The following is a 20,690-nucleotide window of genomic DNA, read 5'->3' as shown; positions in this document are numbered from 1 at the left end:
GGTCCTCTCGAGCTTTGTGTGCCCCGACTTTCTCAGATCTTGGGACTCTTGATGTCTCAGCAATTTGATGGTGTCTCTAGACCAAAAACAAAAACAAAAAATTAGTTAACAGCTCTACTTTTGGAGTATTAATAGTTAGGTCCAAACCACACAGTATTTATATCATAACAAGTTGGAAGCCCCTTGGAAAATAATACACATGAATTGAAACAAATTCGTTTCATCCTTAACCACAGGTGCTCCCAAAGGGACGTGTGGTGGTGCATGAGACCAGGCACCGCCACCTCGCTTCCTGTTGGACTTTGACTTTCATGTGGGACTTGCTTTTTGAAATTTTTTAATTTTTAATTTTTATGGATACATAATATTTGTACATATTTTTAGGGTACATGTGATATTTTGATACAAGTATATAAATTTTTAGTTGTGGTAAAATATATATGACATAGAATTCATCATCATAGCCATTTTTAAGTGTACAGTTCTGTGGCAGTGAGTACATTCACATGGTTGTGCAGTGTCTTCATCTTCCCAATGATGAAGAATGTTTCCAGAATGTTTCTAGAACATTTCCTGAAAACGTTCCAGGAACATTTTCTTCTTTCAGAACATGCATGCCTTACAGTAACCACTGCGGGAGGCGGTAGGGTGCCATGGTTAGGAGCAGGCCTCTGAAGCCAGACAGCCTGTACTCGAATCCTGGCAAGCTACATAGCTGTGCTGTGCCTCAGTTTCCTCATCTGTAGAATAGGGGTGGTGGGGGGGAAGGCATGCCTGAGCAGGTGGAGCCAGGGGCAGCCATCTGGCGCCCTGGAGCCACTCAGGAAAAGTTTGTGTGAGGATTCCGCTGTCCTGCCTTCTGGCCTTTCCTGTGAGGTCTCCATGGGAGGAACACATGTGACCTTGTTGCTGTCATTCTTGGCATTTCCTGGGGAGGAACTTAGTATGGTGTGTTGCGGGCTGCACCCACCCTGAGGTCAGTCTTTGGACATACCTGCCCGTCCAGGCTTCCCTGGCCTGTCCCCTCCATGCTGTGGCCAGCACATCCCCTTCCTACCGCATCAAGTTAGACCCATGGACAGATGTGTGTCTCCTTCTTCAGTAGGTGACTTGGGAGGTGCTGTCACCCCTGGACCAGAGTGGCCGTCTGCTGGAGACGCCCAGGTGTGCAGACCAGAAGGACACGCCCGCTCCTTCCCGTGGAGCAGCCTGAGCGACCTCGGTTTCCTCATCCTCAGTGGGGGCTTCTGCCAGACCGGCTCGGAGATGTTTTCAGCTCTCTAATTTGTACACACTGTGACTCACCCAAAATTACAGAGCAAAGCTAATGGAATCAAGAATTTATAAATTCCCCCTTCCTCCCTCATGCAGCGCCTTGAGTTGTTCAGAATTTCAGTTCGGAATGAGACGGCTCCCTAGCCAAGGCCACAGGAGCGCTCGCCGCCTTAGTGGCTTCTGGCCGGTCCAGCTGAGGCTGGGTGAGCTCCAAAGGTGCGGCAGACCGAAGGCTGCTTGCCTGCTCTGGTTCCTGGTTCTGGCCAGGCCACAGAACTCATGGCTCTCACCTGCCTTTATCCAGGAGGCATGGTCCCCTCTGCTCACATTCCATGGGCTGGAACTGGCCATGTGGCCCAGCCTGGGGAGGCCAAGAAACACTGGGGACTCACAGACTAATTGATGAGCAGGAATTGTCCATGCCACACCCCTGGCTGTGCCCAGCACCTTCAGACTTCCAAAGGACATTGGCCTGCACTGTCTTGTGAACCCCTATAGTTTTTGGGAGGTGTAGTCTTGTTTGGTTAGGAAACTGAGGCTCTGGGGGTGGGGGTGGGGGGCTTTCAGTAACACAGCTGGGAGGTGAGAGCTACAAATGTCTCACCCGGCCTGAGAGTGTCCTTCCTGGGTGGTAGGAAGCTCGTCACTTGGCACTCACGTGATGCCCACTGTGTTCTGGGTCTCCTCCTCATCAGCTGCCCTCGCTTCTTCAGCAGCCCCCATCCTCCACGCTCCCCACCACCCCCTTGGGCTGTGGCTGCACCCTGGGCTCCACCCACTGCAGACCCAGAGGCCCTGGGCCACTGCTGTCGGGATCAAGTGCAGACCTATCACGGTGTGCAAGAGCTTAGCTCACCTTCTAACCCTGCCTCTTGTCACCTGCCACCCTATAGGCTTCAGTCACCCCCCAACATTGTTCTGGTCCTTGGATTTGCCTCCGGGCCATTGCCCACGCTGTAGGGTCTGCCCCAGGTGCCTCCCCCGTGTCTCCACCACCTGACAGACTCTTGCCTTCCCTCTGTGCGTGGCATCTCCTTTAGCTTCCCAGGCTGCGTTAGGGCCACCTGTAGACTCACTCTTCATTGTACTGGTCACACACCTTTGAGCCTGATCTGTGATATCCCCTAGGATGTGAGCTCCCAGTGGGCAGGAGGACCTGTGCCTTTTGTAACCTGGGGTGCTGCTCTGCATGTGGGAGGCACTAAGTCGCTCTTAATGAATGGAATGGCTCTACAGTGTCGAGGTATGTGCAGAGACGGGGCAGGCAGAAGCCTCTGCTTGAGATTTCAGTGTGAAAAAGCGATATTGGAGAAGAACATGAAAGTGGTCATGCAAAGCTCCATTGTGGTTTGGGAGGGTACCATGGAGAAAAGTCCAGGCAGCGGCAACAGTCCCACCCAGTTGCTTGCCCTGTGTAGGTTCTGGAGTCTGGTGGCACCTGGAGGAGCAGGTGGAGAGGAAGCTTCAAGAAGCTGGGAGCTCGAGGGCCCGGGCTGGACAGAGGACTCGCCCCAGTTTGCCTAAGGAGTTGGCGGGCTTCCTCATTCGAAATTTGCCCTGAAGAATGGGGCCTTCCTTGTTCTTGGGTAGCCCAATGCTTCTTCCAAGCATGCTAAAGCCATGGGGAAGGAACAGCAGGGGACGTACAGATCCATGTGGCACCTTATAACACTTGAGGTTTTGTTTGGAATGGGGCGGACCAGACAGAAGAAGACTAGTAGAGTGTAAGTATTTAACTCGATGATTACAAAGTTCAAGTTGGAAGCAGGATAAGTGTAACTCAGGACATCTTGGGTGATCTTGGCCACTGACGATTGTTCATGTTTAAAATCACATCAATTCTTACAGCTTTCCAAAGCACCTAACCACTCTGGGTGATGTTGTCAGGGCTGTTTTGTCAGCATGAAGGATTTGGGGGTTTGATGTGAAAAATTTACATTGTAAATTAAGGGAGAAGTAAAGTTTTCAATGTATGTTTAGGGTTGCTGGTGGCTAGAAATTATAAAGTAACAAACCACATTAATTGATTTTTGTGGTTTTGCCCCCTCAGGAAGATCGCTGGGGGAAGCATACTCTCCAAAGGGGACATACTGTATCTATAGGCATGTTCAGTAGAGTCGTGGTGCAGAGAAGGACCCCAGGCCTGCAGGTTGGGAGGTTTCCGCCTAACCAGGCTGTTGGACCATTTGTGTGCATACCTGGTATAATCGGTTGAAATAGGTGGATGACAGCTGATTGCTGTAATGCAGGGGGACAGGGGACATAGTTGTATTCTTCATGCATGTGTTTATTCCTAAGGAGTTTTGGTTTTTCTTTTAAATCTTCTTAATTTAGATCTTTGTTTTGTTGCAGATAGGATTCCAGTTTGAAGAGAGCATATCATTCTGACACTATGGTAGACAGAAAAATGGTCCCCAGAGCTGTCTACACGCTAGTCCCTGGAGCCTGTGAATCTGTTACTTTACACAGCAGAAGGGACTTCACAGATGTGATTAAGTCAAGGGTGTTGAGGTGGAGAAATTATCCCGGATTATCCGGGTGGGCCTGTGTAACCATGGTGATGGTCATAAGAGGGACACATGAGGAGTCAGAGTCAGAGGGGAAGGTGATGTGATGTGGAAGCAGAGGTTGGAGTGATGCATTTTGAAGTTGGAGGAAGGGGCCACAAGCCAAGGAAGCTTCTAGAAGCTGGAAAGGCAAGGAAACAGATTCTGGCCTAGAGCCTCCAGAAAGAACCAGTCCAGTTGACACCTTGACTTTAGCCCAGGGAGACCTGTGTTGGATTTCTGAGCTACAGAACTGTAAGATAGCAAATTTATGTTCTTTGAAGTCACTAGATTTTGGTGACTTGTTACAGCAGCCACAGGAAGCTAACACAGAGACCCATGGCCACACCTCAGAGTGGTGGCAAGGCTGACCATTGTTCTCTCCCACCACTGGGCCCTGATTTCGCCCATGTCCTGTAGCACTGTGGCTCCATTCATGAATAACAGGGGCTGATTTCAGGCACCAAGTCTTCTTTTTCCTGCCGCAGGTACACTCACACCTGTTGGGAGGTACAGCTTCTGCCTGCTGCTCTTCTGGAACGAGAAACACCAGGCCATTAGTGGGAAACATCTGGTGAAATGGAAAGCAGCTATTCAGGGGGTGATGACCCAGGACCTGCAGCGGCTCCCTTGGAACTGGCACAGAGATCTGCTCACCTCTGTGGGTGTATTGGTCACATGCCGGCCACATCTACCGTCCGTCCTTGTGGGCATGGCCCAGTGCATGTGCAGGTGGACAGAGAGGCTGGCGTGCCCTGGAGAGGCAGTGCCTTCTCTCTGATTCTGCTGGAGTCTGAGCCAGCAGGGAGCAGCGTCTCCGCCTGTTTGTCCTGTCCTGTCCTGCTATCGGCACTGGGTCCCTTGAGCTGCACTCAGGCCTGGCTTGTGCAGGCTTCTTCCTACCCTCTGAGCAGCTGCGGCGCCATGGCCTGGGGCAGCAGAGGCCTGGGAGGCTGGCCCCATCGTCGGGGATGGAAAGGCAGGCTGCACAGCCTCCCGGGGATCTGAGCTCCTCGCCTTGTGTCGAAATCAGGGCTGCTTTAGCCCCCATAAAGCACCTCCGGAGACCCAAAGCACATCGTGCATCTCACTGGGATCTAATGATCGACTTTCTATTCAGCACCAGGACTGTACACTAGTCCATTTATGAGTTTTTTCTCTAAATTGCTAATGTTTGAAATGGAAATTTTCAAAGCTGACTCATGCCTTTGCTTCATCACTTGTTGTCAGGCAACTTACTTATAAATAAAGCAGCTTTCCAGGGAACACTAACGAACGAAGAGAGTAATTAGCATAACGAGACACAGAGCCCAGTCGTTTCTCTGCTGTCTGCTCACAGGGTGCTGGGGAACACAGTTCTCCACACGGGGACGTAGACATCTGGGTCCTTGCACCATCGAGAGGGGATGACCTGGTCATTCCCACGCATAGAGTTTCACTGTTTTCAGGGGCCACTTGCTTGTGTGGTTTCATTTCATTTTCAGAACAGAGGAGGAGTCTGAGGCCCACAGAGGTTCAGTATTTTGCCCATGTCACCAGCTCATAAGAGGGAACATTTGGGCCAAGGCCAGGGCTCTTTTTGTTTTGCCAGCTCATCCAGCATGTACTTTTTATTTCTTTATCATAGCGGCTACTTCCCCCACCCCCATCCTCCTTCCCTTTGCAGTGGCAAGTTCTGATTAGTTTTGAAAATAAAAGAAATTAAAATTTTTGGACCCCTAAATGGAGGAAAAGTCTGCTCTTCATCTTAGAGATTTGGGGCTTAACTTTTCAGCTCCCTGCCCCATGTAACTTCAGAACTTGGCAAATGAAGGGGACACTGCCTGTTTGAAAGCACTGGCACTTCCAGTTTCGTCCCTGCAGCCTCACCTAGCCGTCAACAGTTCTGCTGCTGTCTGTGGTTTTCAGCAGCATTCTCTGCCTACGCCTGTGCCCAGGGACATTTAATAACAACTTCTTTTTTCTTCTTCTTCTTCTTTTTTTTTTTTTTTGGTTCTCTGTGTGTCAGTGCTTTGTGGTCTTACTGTACTGGCTCTCTTATTATAGGTGGATGGTATAAATGTGCATACTGTCTGTGCCATGCAATCTTGGCTTTCAGGGAGCTTACAGCAACTTTGATGATGGTCACTTCGAACAGGTAGAGGATGCAGTAGTATGTGGACAAGCTAAGTGGTGGGGACATCTTCGATGCCCTGTGCCTCCCACAGTGCCAGGCACAGAGTAGCTGCCTGGTTAATGTTGCTGAGTGAGAGATGGGGAAGGTTCCTGAGGACTGGCATGGGCTGGGTGGCTGAGGCTGCCAAGAGGGTGTCACCTGGGGGTAGCCAGCAAGTCCAGCTTGAGAAAACACCACAGAGTTAAGAGGCTCTGCCCAAGAAATGGCAGGGGTTTGGCTTTGGTTTTGCTTGTTTTGTTTCTCGTTCAAGTGAGAAGAGCAGACTGAGAAGGAGGGGAGAGAGAGGATGGCTGAGCAGCATGGCAGGGCGGTAAAGGAATAAAATACCCCAAGCACATCATCCATTCAGTTGCAGTGTGTGCACTGCTGTGCTACCAACTGCTGTGCTCCTGAAACAGAAAGGCCTGCCACAGAGTGGCTTGAACATGGCGCGAGTGCCCATGTTCATGTACATCAGGGAGAGGAATGCTTGCAAGGAGCAGAGCTTCTAGCAGACCAGAATTCAGCGGAGGCAGCAAGTTGGAACCAGAGTGGCTTCAGGGACAGAGGCCCTCAGGTATCTGCAGAAGATTCGGCTCCTTTCTGGGGTACATGGAAGGTGTATAAACCAGCCAGTCCCTTTGGATCACTGGGGAGAGGTTCCTGCCCTCATGGCATATGTGTGTTGCTTTTGTTATTAATAAACTTTTAATTTTAGAACAGTTTTAGATTTATAGAAGAGTTTCAAAGATAGTACAGAGAATTCCTAGACCCTCTTCTCCCAGTGTTCTCTCTTGTTAGTGACTTATATCACCATGGTACGTTTGGCGTAACTAAGGAGCTAACATTGGTTCAGTGCTATTCACTAAACTGTAGTTTATTCTGATTTCCTTAGTTTTTACCTAATGTCCTTTTTCTGTCCCAGGATCCCATCCAGGCTATTCCATTACATTTAATCATTGTATCTTCTTAGCTTCCTCTGGTCTGTGACAGTTTTTCACCTTTTCTTTTCTTTCTTTTTTTTTTTTTTTTAACAGAGTCTTGTTCTATTGCCCTGGCTAGATTGCAGTGGTGCCGTCATAACTCACTGCAACCTCAAATTCCTGGGCTCAAGCAATGCTTGCTCCTGAGTAGCTGGGACTACAGATATGTGTCACCATGCCTGGCTAATTTTTCTATTTTTTGCAGAGACAGGGTCTCAATCGTGGTCAGGCTGGTCTCAAACTCCTGACCTCAAGTGATCCTCCTGCCTCAGCTTTCCAAAGTGCTAGGATTACAGGCATGCGCCACTGTGGCCAGCCTAACTATCCTTGTTTTTAATGACCTTGATAGTTCTCAGGAGTACAGGTCTGGTACTTTGTAGAATGGCCCTCAATTTGGAATTATCTAATGTTTTCTTCATGGTTAGGTTGGGGTTATGGCGTTTTGGGAGGAAAACCACAGAGGTTAAGTGGCATTTTCAACATATCGTATTAATATTACATATCAACATGATTTATCGCTATTGATGCTGACATCAAGCACTCGGCTGATGTAAAATCAGTCCCCCCTTCCTAGTTCTCTTTAGAAGGAAGTCACTATTCATAGCCCACACTTAAGGAGTGGGAAGTTGTATTCCATTTTCTTAATGGGGGAGTATATATATAAATTGTTCAGAATTTTTCTCTATGAGAGACTTGTCTGTTCTCCCCCATTTACTTATTTACTTATTCTAACATTTATTTATATCAATATGGACTCATGGATATTTATTTTATACTTTGCTTTACAATCCAGTACTATGTTATTTATTTTCTTGCTCAAATTGTTTCACCTTCGACCATGGGGAGTTCTTTCAGGTTGCCTCTTGTGTCCCCTTGACAAATCCTTACCTTTTTGTTTTTTGAGTACAGTTGGCCCTTGTATCCGTGGGTTCTGCACCTGTGGATTCAACAAATCTCAGGTTGAAAATATTGGGGGAAAAACGGATGGTTGTGTCTCTACTCAACAGACTTCTTTTCTTGTCATTATTCTCTAAACAATATTATATAACAACTTATTTAAATCACATTTCCACCATAGTGGGTATTATGCATAACCTAGAGAGGATTTAAAGCATACAGGAGGATTTGCACTGATTACATGCAAATCCTACACCATTTTATATCAGGGACTTGAGCATCCGTGGATTTGGGAATCTGCAGGAAGTCCTGGAACCAATCTCTTATGGGTACTGAGGGACGACTGTACCTCCTCACTTTCTGGCACAAGATGCTCAGGAACATCTCAAGTTTTTCCTACCCCAGCCCTGGCATTAGCCATTTCTCCAAGGATCCCTGCTTCTTTTTATTGGAGAATGATATTTAGAAATCAAGGTCTGGGTGTGAGAGTGCTTGTTGCAAGTGAGGTGCCACTGCTTCTTCAGGCCCTTTCAGTGGACAGAGCCGGGAGATGCATGTGAGCATACTACCCTGTGTGTGCATACCTATCTCCCCTTGCTTTTTGGAATGCATGGTCCCACCTGATAGCCGAGCCCTGGGCCCATGCTCCTGGTCACACATGGTAATCATGTCCGCACGTCCCACAGTAGGAAGGAAAACTTGGACAACTGCATAAACAGGAATGACAAAACCACTTGGAAGGCTGAAAGAATATTTTCCAGGTACACAAAAAATACAGAGAATAATAGGAGAAACATCTGGGTACCTACCACCTGGTTTGAGAAATAAGACATGTGCAAATACAATTCAATCCTCCACGAATACACCTCCCCAGTCACCCTTGTGACACCCAGTAAACTGAAGACTGTTTATTTTTCGGAGGCACACTTTTACATATTTCCTCTGTGTATATACCTAGATGGTATATCTTGTTTTACATGTTGTCAAACTCTATAAAAGTGATATTTTACTGTGCTCCTACAACTTGAATCTTCATTAACTGAGAACTTTGACACGTACTTATCTTCCCAGCAATCTCGAGGAAAGCGAGAATCACTGTCTCCATTGCACAGATAGAGAAACTGATAACTTGCAGCAATGATGTGATTTTTGCCAACTTCAAGCAGCTGATAAAAATGGGCTAATGTTTGTATCTTCAGAGCCCGAGTCCATGCTCTTTGTGTGATGCAAATGTTGAACTTCGTCAGGGAAGGGAAGAACACACAGGTCTTCATGGTCACTTCATGACTCTGCTGTTCCCTTGGGGCCTGGAGGTCGTAATGTCTCCCTTAGCCTGGGATCCCACACTCCATCTGGGCCTGGCAGGTTCCAGAAGTTTGATGAAATGAGGACCCATATGGCTGGTTCAGACTCCCACTCTCACATCACTCCCCACTGGCGTCTGTGCCGTCTCCTCTCCTCCCAAGACTGGAAATAACATGGATCTGGCTCAAAAGTCACCCCCTCCTTACTTTAGCACCAGATGCCACCCCTCAACTTCACTCTGCCCTGCAGCGCCATTTCCTGCTGCCTGTTGGACCGTTGCCTGCACATTCGAACAGCTGCCTTCCTCTCTCATGCTAGGAAAGAGAAAAAAGGTCTCTTGCTCCTACTTCTGCCTCCTGCTACTGTCCTATTTTTGTGCTTTGTTTTGCTGTAGAACTTCTGGAAAGAGTCGTCTACACTGGCTTTCTCCATTGCTCTCTTATACCCGTTCCAGTTGGACTTTTGTCCCTTCTACTGACACTTCTGCTGATGCTCTTAACGCCAGAACTGCCCCCATGAAGGTCACTGAGAGCTCCCAGGCTCCAGATCCAGCGCTCCCTTCTCAGTCCTCTTCTCGCTTGCCTGGTGGCAGCGTTTGGCACAGTTTCCTCTCCCGCCCCCAAGAAATCCTTTCTTCCCTTGGCTTCCAGGGTGCCCTGTGCCTGGGATTTTCTTCCTGCTCTGCTGGACTTTGCCAAGTCCTCTTACTGACCTCTCAGTGTTGGCATGTCCCTAGGGTCAAGCCATGCACCTCTTCTCTGTGCAATCCACACTCACCATACCATCCTGGGGTGGCTGAAGAACTCCACATCTGAGAATTCACATCTCAGTGCTGACTTCTCTCCTGAACTCGAGACTTGTATATCTGATTGCCCACACGCCATCTTCCCTTGGGCGTCTGAAGGACATCCCAACGTAAAAGGTGCCACACTGCCCCTGACTATCCCTCCCAAGCCTAATCTCCCCATCTCAGTAAATGGCAGCTGCATCCTTCCAGATGCATAGACCATGGACTCGGAGCCAACCTTGACCCCTGTCTCTCTGCAATCCCACATCTGGTCTGTTCCAAGATCCTGTCCCTGGTCACCCATGACCTGCACTGGTGCCATGTGGTCCTATTCATCTGCCCCCCCCCCGATTGTTGCTCCAGCCTCCTGACAGGGTCCTGTTTGGACCCTACCACTTCCCACCCCAGTCTGTGTCTGCTCAGGAGCTGGGTTGCTGCCTAAGAATTTAAAGAAGGTTATTCCTTGGTCCAGAACCCTTCAGTGCCCCCAGCCCACTCAGAGTAAAAGCTGGATGCCCCTGCTCAACTCTTTCATCTCTGACTTTATTTCCTAAAACTGTATCCTGCAAAAACCTGCCTGGCTAAATTTATCACCTTATTAGTGTCAATTCACATGTTCCCTTCTCTGAGAGCCTTCTGCAGGCTTTGGTGCTGACCCACATCCCTGCGCTGGTAACCTGTGTGCCATGCACAAGCACATCTGCATTAACTCTGTGACGTACTGAGTGATGCTGTCTGCGCCCCGTTCAGAGCGAAGGTCTGGGAAGCTCAGGGGTCTTGGTCTCAGTTTCCCAGGCCCCAGCACCTGCTCTAAAAGGGCGCTTGCTGGCAGGCTGGTGCAAGTGCATAGGCTACATTTAGGGGCAAGGGCTTCCTTTAATTTTGCACCCTGGATCCCTCACTCGCCTCACCCTAGTCCCAGCCGTTACCTGGGGTATAGTCTGCCCCTACGCCTTCAGAACCCTGGGACCTTTCTTAGACTTGGTTGATTGGCCTTTGTGGATTTCCAACCAGGAAGGGGCCCTGGCTCTGGCCATGAGGGTAGCGTGCATGTGGGCACTGACTGGCAGGCTTCGTTTCCTCCACACTGAGCCGGCCAGAGGCACAGCAGCCCATCCCTGCTGCCATGGCTAACTCAGTCCCTGGGCCTTTCTGACACTGTGCTCAGCTGTGGGTATGTGTTGCAATGAACAGAACCTAGAAATGTAGATCTTTTTTGGACATTGTGATTTTTCAACCACAGTAGAAAGTACATTTTACTTTTACCACCTAGGACAAATGTCGTTATAGATCTCAAACAGAAGTTTCAGGAAATGACTTCATACACTCATTAGAGGTGATGCATTTTGTATACCCTTCTATTTTGTTTTTAAAATTTTGGTGCCACCCAATAAATTTACTTCCTGACCTGCCTGTGGGTCCCTAGAGTCTGTAAGCCATGCCTTTCTCCACCATACTCAGAGATGAAAAACCTGAACTATACAGAGCTTAAAGGCCTAGCTAAGGTTACGCCAGTGAATTCACGGGAGAGCCAGGACTGGAATCCTGTCTTATTCCCATCTTGTGGCTTTTTTAGGCTCTTATAATTAATTTTAATGATTGCACCATTGTGGCTTATTTAAATTACCCCAGGAGGAACATCAGCTCTATTAAAGAAATTTTATTATAGCTGCCCACCTGCTCTATTCAGGGAAATGCATCTTTTGTGGATTTCTTATGGGTAGTTAAGAGGGTCTAAGAAACCTGTTTATAGTCACTGATTTAACTGTAGATGACAATGAAGTTAAATAAAAAAAGCTGGTTCCATCTGCAGGAGCACGTGAGTGAATTGAATTAGAAAAGGGTATTGCCCAAAACACTACCCAGGTGCCTAGGGAGGCTTGCTGGCCCTCGTGGGCTCCCTGAGGGCAGAGCTGTGGTGTTGGGCAGTGGGCACAATTCCATGCCATGAGGCATGTTTGGGACAGAAACTGGTGCTTGAGCGGAGGTGTTGGTGCTGTCTTCTGGCTACTTGCTACTCCAAGCATGGGCTTGGACAGTAGCTTAGTAACCATGGACGAGCTGTGGGAAATGCAGAGTCTCAGGCCCCACCCCAGCTCTGCTGACTCAGAACCAGCATATTAACAAGACTAGGGGGTTGTATGCAGCTCTGGTCGGCAGATTGGGTGCGGCTCTGGTTTAAGGATTTGGGTCTTTGGTTTGTAGTTGTCATGATCAAATTGGCCATCATTAGCAGCAAAGGGTTAATATGGTTTAGTTACCACATGTGGGGTATCATGCTAGGTGCTGTGGTAACAGAAAGGGGAGGGCTAGAGGGCTAGAGCCCTCCCTGCCTCTGGTGACTTGCTGTCCAGTGGTTAGGCAGGGGGTGGTGTATGCAGCCACACAGCATGGTGTTTTACAAAGTGGGAGTGCTGTAGGCACCCAGGCTGGATTTAGATGCAAGAGGGGAGAACAGGTGGGGAGGGGGTCCCACGCAGGAGGAACTATGTGAAGAAAGGTGTGGAGGCAGGAGGAGTCTAGGTGTGGTCAGGGGACATCTAGTGTCTGGATGGAGGCAGGTGATAGCCAGGTTTTAGAAGGCTTTAAGTCACAACTTTATATATTTGGACTTTATCCACTGGATCATGGGAGCCACTATAAACTTTTTTTAGTTAAAAAGTTCTAATTTTTAAAAATTGTGTAAAATACACATAACATGAAATTTACCATCTGAACCATTTCAAGTACACAGTTGAGTAGCATTAAGTACATTCACAGTGTTGTGCAACCATCACCACCGTCTGTCTCCAGAACTTTTTCATCTTGCACAACTGAGACTCTGTGTGGTAAACAGTAACTCCCCATTCCTCCCCCCACCAACGCCTGGCATCCATGTCCTACTTTTTTGTCTCTATCATCTTGACTACTCTAGGTACCTCGTATGAATGGAATCACACAGTATTTGTGCTTTTGTGACTGGCTTGTTTCACTTAGCATAATGTCCTTAAGGCTCGTGCATGCTGTAGCATGTGTCAGAATCTCCTTTTTAAAGACTAATTAATATTCCAATGTATGAATACAGCACGTTTTTCTTATCCATTCATCTGTCAGTGGAACTTGGGTTGTTTCCTCCGTTTGGCTACTATGAATAATACTGCTATGAACATGAATGTACAGATATCTCTGTGAGTCTGTGATTTCAATTCCTTTAGATACAATTCCACTCAGAAGTGGAATTGCTAGATCATGTGGTAATCCTATTTTTAATTATTTGAGGAAGCACCATGCCATTTTCCACAGGGGCTGCACCATTTCCCCTTCCCACCCCCAGTGTACAAGGGTTCCAGTTTCTCCATGTCCTCACCACTACTTGTTCTTTTCTGGTTTTTCAGTAGCGGCTTTCCTAGTGGGAGTGAGGCAGCATCCCACTGTGGTTTTGATTGGCATTACCCTGATGCTCCGTGGCATGGAGCATCTTCCCCTGTTTGTGAGCACTGTGGCTTGGGAGCAGGAGAACTGTGGCAGGGGAGGCACGCTTGCAGGGCTATTTAAGAGGGTAAAGGGGTGTGCTGCTCAATGCAGATCAGATTTGTGGTGGGGACACTGTACCTGCAGAACAGGCCTCCTCCACGCTGCTTTGGTGGCTTCTGTGGGAATACCATGTATCCAGGATGCTGTCCCCGAACTGGGAGGGAGCTCCATCTGGTTTTATGTGTGGCCTGTGCTGAACCAAGCCCACCACATTTTCCCTTTCTGTGTCCTGCTGCTACGGGGTTGAAGTCTGAGAAGCCAAGACAGGCGGGGGAACATTTGAAGGACATGTCCCTTGCTGTGGCACCTTTGCAGAAGTGGCTGACATTTGTGCCAGCTCCTGGCATTTTTGATGCTCTCCCTTCTGGACACATGAGAGGATTGTGCTTCTCTCCTTCCTCAAACTTAGATATGACCACGTGAGTTGCTTCGGCCAATGAGATGTGAGCAAAAGTGACCTACAGGTAGAAGCTTTAGGAGACTGACCCCTCCGTCCCTTTCCTACTCACATGACCTTGGAAGCACATGCTGAGGAGGAGGGGCCGTAATATCAAAGTGGCTGTCCTTTGCCCTTGACTCACGGTAGACTCTGAGTGAGCAAGACAGAAAGTATTCCTGGGCGGAGGTGCTGTGACTTAGGAGTCGTTTGTTACCACAGCACAGCCTATCCTATCCTGACCAATCGAGAAGGAACCTGAAATGTGTGTTAAGTGCAAACATAGGTTAAGATGGAAATGTAGCATTTGGGGATAATTGCATGTGCTTAAGACCTCAGAGAGTTTTGAGACTTGGCTAATGAGCTACATTTTTCTGTAGGTAAGTCTCTTGCTGAAGAGTTGATTACCAGATGTTACTGGTTTCCCTGGCCAGCAGCACATTGCTCTGACTTGTGCTTGCCCTTGGCCTGCCCCCGTGGGGCTGAAGCTGATGAGGACTCGTGAACCCTGCAGCTCTGCTCGGATGTAATGGCCTCGGTGTTGTCCAGCGCTTATCAAATCCAGAGCCCGTTTAGATTTCGGTAGACAAGTCCAGACTCTGTGGACCTCATTATACTTCCAAAGTAGGAGGGTCAGTGTTTTTAGTAGTTACTCCAAACATTGTTTTTTGAGTGCAGAAATGACTTTTTAAGATCAGAAAATTTCTAAGACTTTCACCACTTGACTATAGTCTTGTTTTTATTATAGGACTGCTTTGCTTGTTCAACAACTATTCATTAAGCAAATCTTTTTTCATCTTAAGTGTACCTTTCCACTATAGAACTTAAAAAATATACAAAAAAGTAGAGAGCATTATATCTTCAGTCTCTGTTATGGGCTGAGCTATGCTTCTCCCAAATTAATTCGTTGGAGTCTTAACCCCCAGTAACCCCCAGTACCTCAATGTGACTGTCTTTGGAGATAGGTACTTACAGGGTAATTGAGTTAAACTGAGACCATTAAGGTGACGTAATCCAGTCTGGCTGATGTCCTAATAAGAAGGGATTTGGACATAGACAGGCACAATACACAGAAGGACGACCATGTAAATACACAGGGAGATGACAGCCACGTACAAGTCAAGGAGAAACCAACTCTGGTGGCCTCTTGATCTTGGACTTCCAACATCCAGGCTGTGAAAAAATAAATTTCTGTTGTTTAAGCCACTCAACCTGCGGTACTTTGTTATGGCAGCTCTAGCAGACTAATACAGTGCCTGCGTACTATGTTTAGCTTCAGCATTTTCCACGTTTAAGCAATCTTCATGGACTGCCCCTGGTGTGTAGAGATCACGGAGCGTACAGCAGAGAAGCAGAGGAAGCGTCTGCCTGTGTGAAGCTTCCTTTCTGTGGGAGCTAGAAAGCCTCATGAGGACAAGTTTCCATTAGGGTGTTTTGAATTTTCATAGTCACACGACATTTGTATACCTTAGACGTCCTTGTTGGAACACAGCGTGCAGGTGGTCTTCCAGCAGTGCTGAGCGTGCGGATGGATTCTCAGACCCTCCTAGGCTCACCCTTTGGGAACCCAGGCGTCAGGCGCTGGATCAGTTTGTGATGTAAATGGACAAAGTTGGAGTGAGAACCATGGCCCGGCAGCTCTGCCCCAGTCACGCCAAACCAATCGCATGGACCGGGATTCAGACCACCCCTGGGAGCCAGCTGGGCCCATAGGAGCCAGGATGCAAACATCATTCTTACACAATAAAGAAGTGGGGAGAGGATGAATCACACTGGGAAATGATTCATTTGCTTATGGATGGATTCATCCAGGATTCCTTTAAATACCAAATCCCCATGTACATTTAAAAATACCTAGCTCACTCAAAAACATTATGCTGAGCGAAAGAAGCCAGACACGAAAGACTACATGTTGTACAATTCCATTTATAGGATGTTTCTAGAAAAGGCCTAATTATAGGGACAGGAAGCAAATGAGTGGTTGCCCGGGTCTGGGGACGTAAGCGGGAATTGGCTGCAGACAGACATGAGGGAGGCTTAGAGGTGATGAGCACTGCACAAGCACATTGAGGCAATGCCCGAGCAACTGATACGTTCACTGAACATCATCCCCACTGACGGCAGGGGAACTGTGTGGTGCCTAAGGTATATCTGGGTAAAGGTGGGAAAGCCACTCAGTTCAGCTCTGTGGAAAATCAAGGGAGTCTTCTTGGAGGAAGTGGGCTCTGAGCTGGATGTGAATCACCGAGTGTCTTTTGGTAAGGAGCTGCAGGGCAGGCGATGAGGCAGGCGGAAGGAGAGTTTGTTGCAGGTGAAAGCATCAGGAAATTGAAGGGACACCCAGCAATTCTCCACTCTGGTTGCACGTTCCAGCCCCCTGGAGGGTGTTTTGAAAGCACAGGTGCCTGGGCCCTATTCCTGGAGATTCGGATTTAACTGGTCTGGGTTACAGGTCCTGGATGTCAGTATCTTCTAAAAACATATTTTTAAATGAAGTGATATTCTAATTCTATCATTTCTTTTTCACTTCTCAGCTGGAATGCTTCTATAAAGAGATACCTCCCCACATCCATTATGTGATCACCCAGTGGGACAGTTCGTAGAGAGGAGGCAGGGTGAGCATGTGATTCTTTCACTTCATTTCCCAGTCGTGAGGATGATGAATTTGTTTCCCAAGACCTTCCAAGGGTGACCAATTTGTGTTTTGTTTTTGCTTATTTTAGAACTGTCATTCTCAACTCATGGGCTTGAGCATATTTGATAGGTTTCAATCATTATCGTGGCAATCATTATCCTTATTGGTGTTGAATTGTTCTACCTTTGGCTAGTGGGAGTATCTTCAGCTTGGCCCCTAAGACCTTTTGTTGTTGTTGTTGTTATTGAGACAGGGTCAGTCTTACTCTGTTGCCCAGTGTGGAGTGCAGTGGCATCATCATAGCTCACTGTAATCTCAAACTCCTGGGCTCAGGTGATCCTCCTGCCTCAGCCTCCCGAGTAGCTGAGACTATAAACATACGCCACCATGCTTAGCTAATTTTTCTATTTGTTTGTTTAGATGGGGTCTTTCTAAGTTGCCCAGGCTTGTCTTCAACTCCTGGCCTCAAAGGATCCTCCCACCTTAGCCTCCCAAAGTGCTGGGATTACAAGCATGAGCCACCACGCCTGGTGCCCCTGGGTCCTTTTGACATGATCCTACTCATGTTTGATAGCTTTCTTGCCTTTTAAAAATAAAGTAGCTTTATTTTTCCATCCCTCCCCCACTAGCTTGTTAGGTATGTGTTCCTTTATTATTCTGTTAGGTTGTCCTAGAGACTATGACATGCAGCCTTGACTCCTTAGACTAGTGATTGAAGAGTCTTCTTTAAATTGGTGCGCTAACCACTTCCTAGACAATACAGGGGCTTTACATGCAGATATCAGTATGTTTTAAAAGCTGCCCAGGAGGTCTTTGTGACTGTCTAGGGCTGAAAACTCTAGATGGGGCACCGGATGGGTGGCAGGTGAATCAAGAGGTTGGCAGGATGCTGTGGCAGGCAAGACCAGGCCCAAAGCCATCAGTAAATAAGGGTAGGTGTGAGTTTTCTAGTTGGTTATCAGGTTTATATTTTAAAGAACATTTTTCTAATTCTGTTTTTCGTTTGTTTGGTCTGACTCTGGCCTGATGTGGTGATACGGCATTTTCAATTTGTAGGTCCTTGTAGAATTGGGAAGGAGGGATGCCCTTTGTCCGAGATGCTCCTGTTATTTGGGTGCTATGGGAATTGAAAGTAAGTCATGCAGCCCAGGCCTGGCAGAGGATGCATTTAAGATTCTCAGCAGATGAGGGGCCTTCCCCTGTGCTTGGCACATTGCTGAGGGCCTCACCTGCACGATGTCATTTAGTCCTCCCGCCCCTCTGACAGATGAGAAGTGGAGGATTGGTGAGAACTTTCCTGATGCATGCTCCAGGCCACATGGCCGCAGGTGCCAGAGCCAGGATCCAAACTCAGCTCTAACTTTTGTCACCAGCATGAAGGGGTGAGAAACCGGCCACAGTCTGCTTCACTGGGGCTTACTGTGACCATGGTCTCATTGACAATGTAACCTAGAAGATAGGCTTGTTGTAGAATATAAATCTGAAGGAAGCATTGTCCTTATCAACATCATGTTTGTGGTGTGACTTGATGTATCCTTTTTTTTTTTTTTCTAACTTTTTATTCATGGAAAGGTGCAAAGAAATGTTCAGGGAGGTCCTGTACACCCTTCACCCAGCCACCCTGTAGTGTTAACAGCCTGCGTAACTACAGGGCAGTAGTAGAACCAGGAAATTGTTATTGGTCTAGTCAACAGAAGCTACTCAGATTTCACTAGTTATACCCACATTAATTTGCATGTGTGTATGTATTAATGGTTCTGCACAGTTGAATGTGTGGCTCATGTAACCACTGCCACAATCAAGCTATTCGACTGAACCACAACCAAGGGACTCCCTCACGCTACCCCTTTGTAGCTACGTGCACACCCACCATTCCATCGTTCCTAACCTCTGTGCTCCTTATCTGTGTGTGAGCATGAATGTTATATAAATGAAATCTTGCAGTATGTGTCCTTTTGAGATTGCCTTTTATCACTCAGCATAATTTCTTTGAGGTTCACTCAAGTTGTTGCATGTTATCAATAGTCCATTCCTTTTTATTGCTGAGTAGTATTCCCTGTTGGGATGCACTGTAGTTGGTTTAACTGTTTACCTGTTGAAGGACATTTGCATGTCCAATTTTGGGTTATTATGACTAAAGCTGTTATGAACATTCATGTACAAGTTACTGTGTGAAAATAAGTTTTTATTCCTCTGGGATCAGTTTTCTGCAATTGCTGGATTGTATGGTAAATCCATTTTTAGTTTTAAAGGAACTGCCAAACTATTTTCTAAAATGGCCATACCACTTTATATTCCCTCTAGCAATGTATGAGTGATCCAGTTTCTCCGTATCCTTGCTAAGATTTTGTGTTGTCATGTTTTTATTTTATAGCATAAACATTGTTACATTTATGCTATTCTCATAGGTATGTAGTGATATCTCATTGTGGTTTTACTTTGCATTTTTCTAATGGCTATTAATGTCAGACATCTTTTCATGTGATCATTCACCATCTGTACATCCTCTGGGGTGAAGTGTCTGTTCATAATTTTTGGTCATTTTCTAATTGGAGTGTTTGGTTTTTTTACTGTTGTTGAGTTTTGAGGGTTCTTCATATATTCTGGATACAAGTACTTTGTTAGATATGTGATTTGCAAATATGTTCTCATAGACTATAATTTTTCTTTTCGTTATCTTGACCTTTGGCAAAGCAAAAGTTTTTTAATTTTAGTGAGGTACAATTTTTATCAATTTTTCCCTTTTATGGATTCTGTATTTGGTGTTACATATAAGAATTCTTTGCCTAATTCTAGGTTCACTGTCCTTTCCTATGATTGTTTTTTCTAGAAGTTTAACAATTTTATATTTTAGATTTAGTTCTCAGTTTATTTTGAGTTAATTTTTGTATAAGATATGAGGTTTAGGTCAAATTTTCTTTTTCTTTTCTTTTTTTTTTTTTTTTAACCTATGGATGTCCAAATACTCCAGCACCATTTATAGAAAAGGCTGTCTTTCCTCCATTGAATTACTCTTGCGCCTTTGTCAAATATCAGTAAGGCATATTTGTATGGATCATTTTTTCTGGGTTCTCTGTTCTGTTCCATTGATCTATATGTCTGTCCCTTTGCCAGTCCCACACTGTTTTGATTACTGTTGCTTTGAACTTTTGCTTCAACCTTAAAATATGATTAAAGAAACTCATGAAGTGAAAGATAGTCCTAGTGTTCCTCTGTTATTTTCTTTCTGTTTGAAGAGCTTATTTTAACCATTCTTTAAAGGTAGTTCTGCTCATAATAAATCCTATTATTTTCTGTTTTTCTGAGAAGGTCTTTATTTCTGTTTCATTTTTTTTTTGGTAACAACCTTATTGAGACATAATTCACATACCATATAATTCACCCTCTTAAAGTGTACAATTCAGTGTTTTTTAGTATATTCACAGACTTTTGAATCATCATCACAATCTTATTTTAGAACATGTAATAAATTTTTAAATCTGAATTTTTGCATATCATTGAGGGAAAGAGAGGGAAAAGTAGTCTATACCATCTTGTTCTGGAACTGGAAGTTGATATGTCTTTTCAAGTCTTTTATAAATTGCAGGTTCCTCTCTCCATCCCTTTCTTTATTTTTTTGAAAATGTTTTCTTATTTTTTTATTTTTAATTGTGGTAAAAGATATGTATAAATTTACCATCTTAACCATTTTTAAGTGTACAGTTCGGTGCTATGAAGTATATTCACATTGTGCAACTATCACTACTGTTCATCTGCAGAACTTCTTTATTTTCCCCAAACTGAAACCCTGTATCCCTTAAACAATGGCTTCCCACTCTTCTTTTCCCATAGCCCTTGGCACCACCATTCTACTTTCCATCTCCATGAATTTGACTCTGTAGGCACCTCATATAAGTGAAATCATAAAGTATTTCTTTGTATGTGTGACTGGTTTCTTTCACTTAGCATAGTACTCTCATAACATTGTAGCATGGGTCAGAATTTCCTTCCATTTTAAGGGTGAACAATATTCTACCATATGTGTACACCACATTTTGTTTATCCATTTACCTGTTGGTAGACACTTGGCTTGCTTCCACCTTTTGGGTACTGTGAGTAATGTTGCTATGAACATGGGTTTACAAATCAATTTGAGACCTTGCTTTCAATTCTTTTGGG

At 46.0% G+C, this 20,690-nt stretch overlaps 1 protein-coding gene across 7 annotated transcripts in view; it reads left to right on the top strand.

Moving 5' to 3' along the window:
* APBA2 (amyloid beta precursor protein binding family A member 2) overlaps nt 1-20,690 on the top strand; it is a 217,462-nt gene that overhangs the window by 51,646 nt on the left and 145,126 nt on the right. For 2 of the 7 annotated variants that reach the window (XM_012764603.3, XM_012764598.3), the window contains exon 1: nt 1,836-16,512. The exons of 4 other annotated variants lie outside the window; for them this stretch is intronic. The gene's annotated coding sequence lies outside the window, so the exon portion shown is untranslated. Of the gene's footprint in view, nt 1-1,830; nt 16,513-20,690 lie in introns of those variants that run through there. One more of the 7 variants, XM_012764607.3, reaches the window with a different exon arrangement.

The sequence above is a fragment of the Microcebus murinus genome, chromosome 7 (assembly GCF_040939455.1).
Source record: "Microcebus murinus isolate Inina chromosome 7, M.murinus_Inina_mat1.0, whole genome shotgun sequence".
In the NCBI taxonomy this organism is placed as follows: domain Eukaryota; kingdom Metazoa; phylum Chordata; class Mammalia; order Primates; family Cheirogaleidae; genus Microcebus; species Microcebus murinus.
The sequence above is the reverse complement of the archived record's forward strand: the minus strand, read 5'-3'. Positions and strand labels throughout refer to the sequence as shown.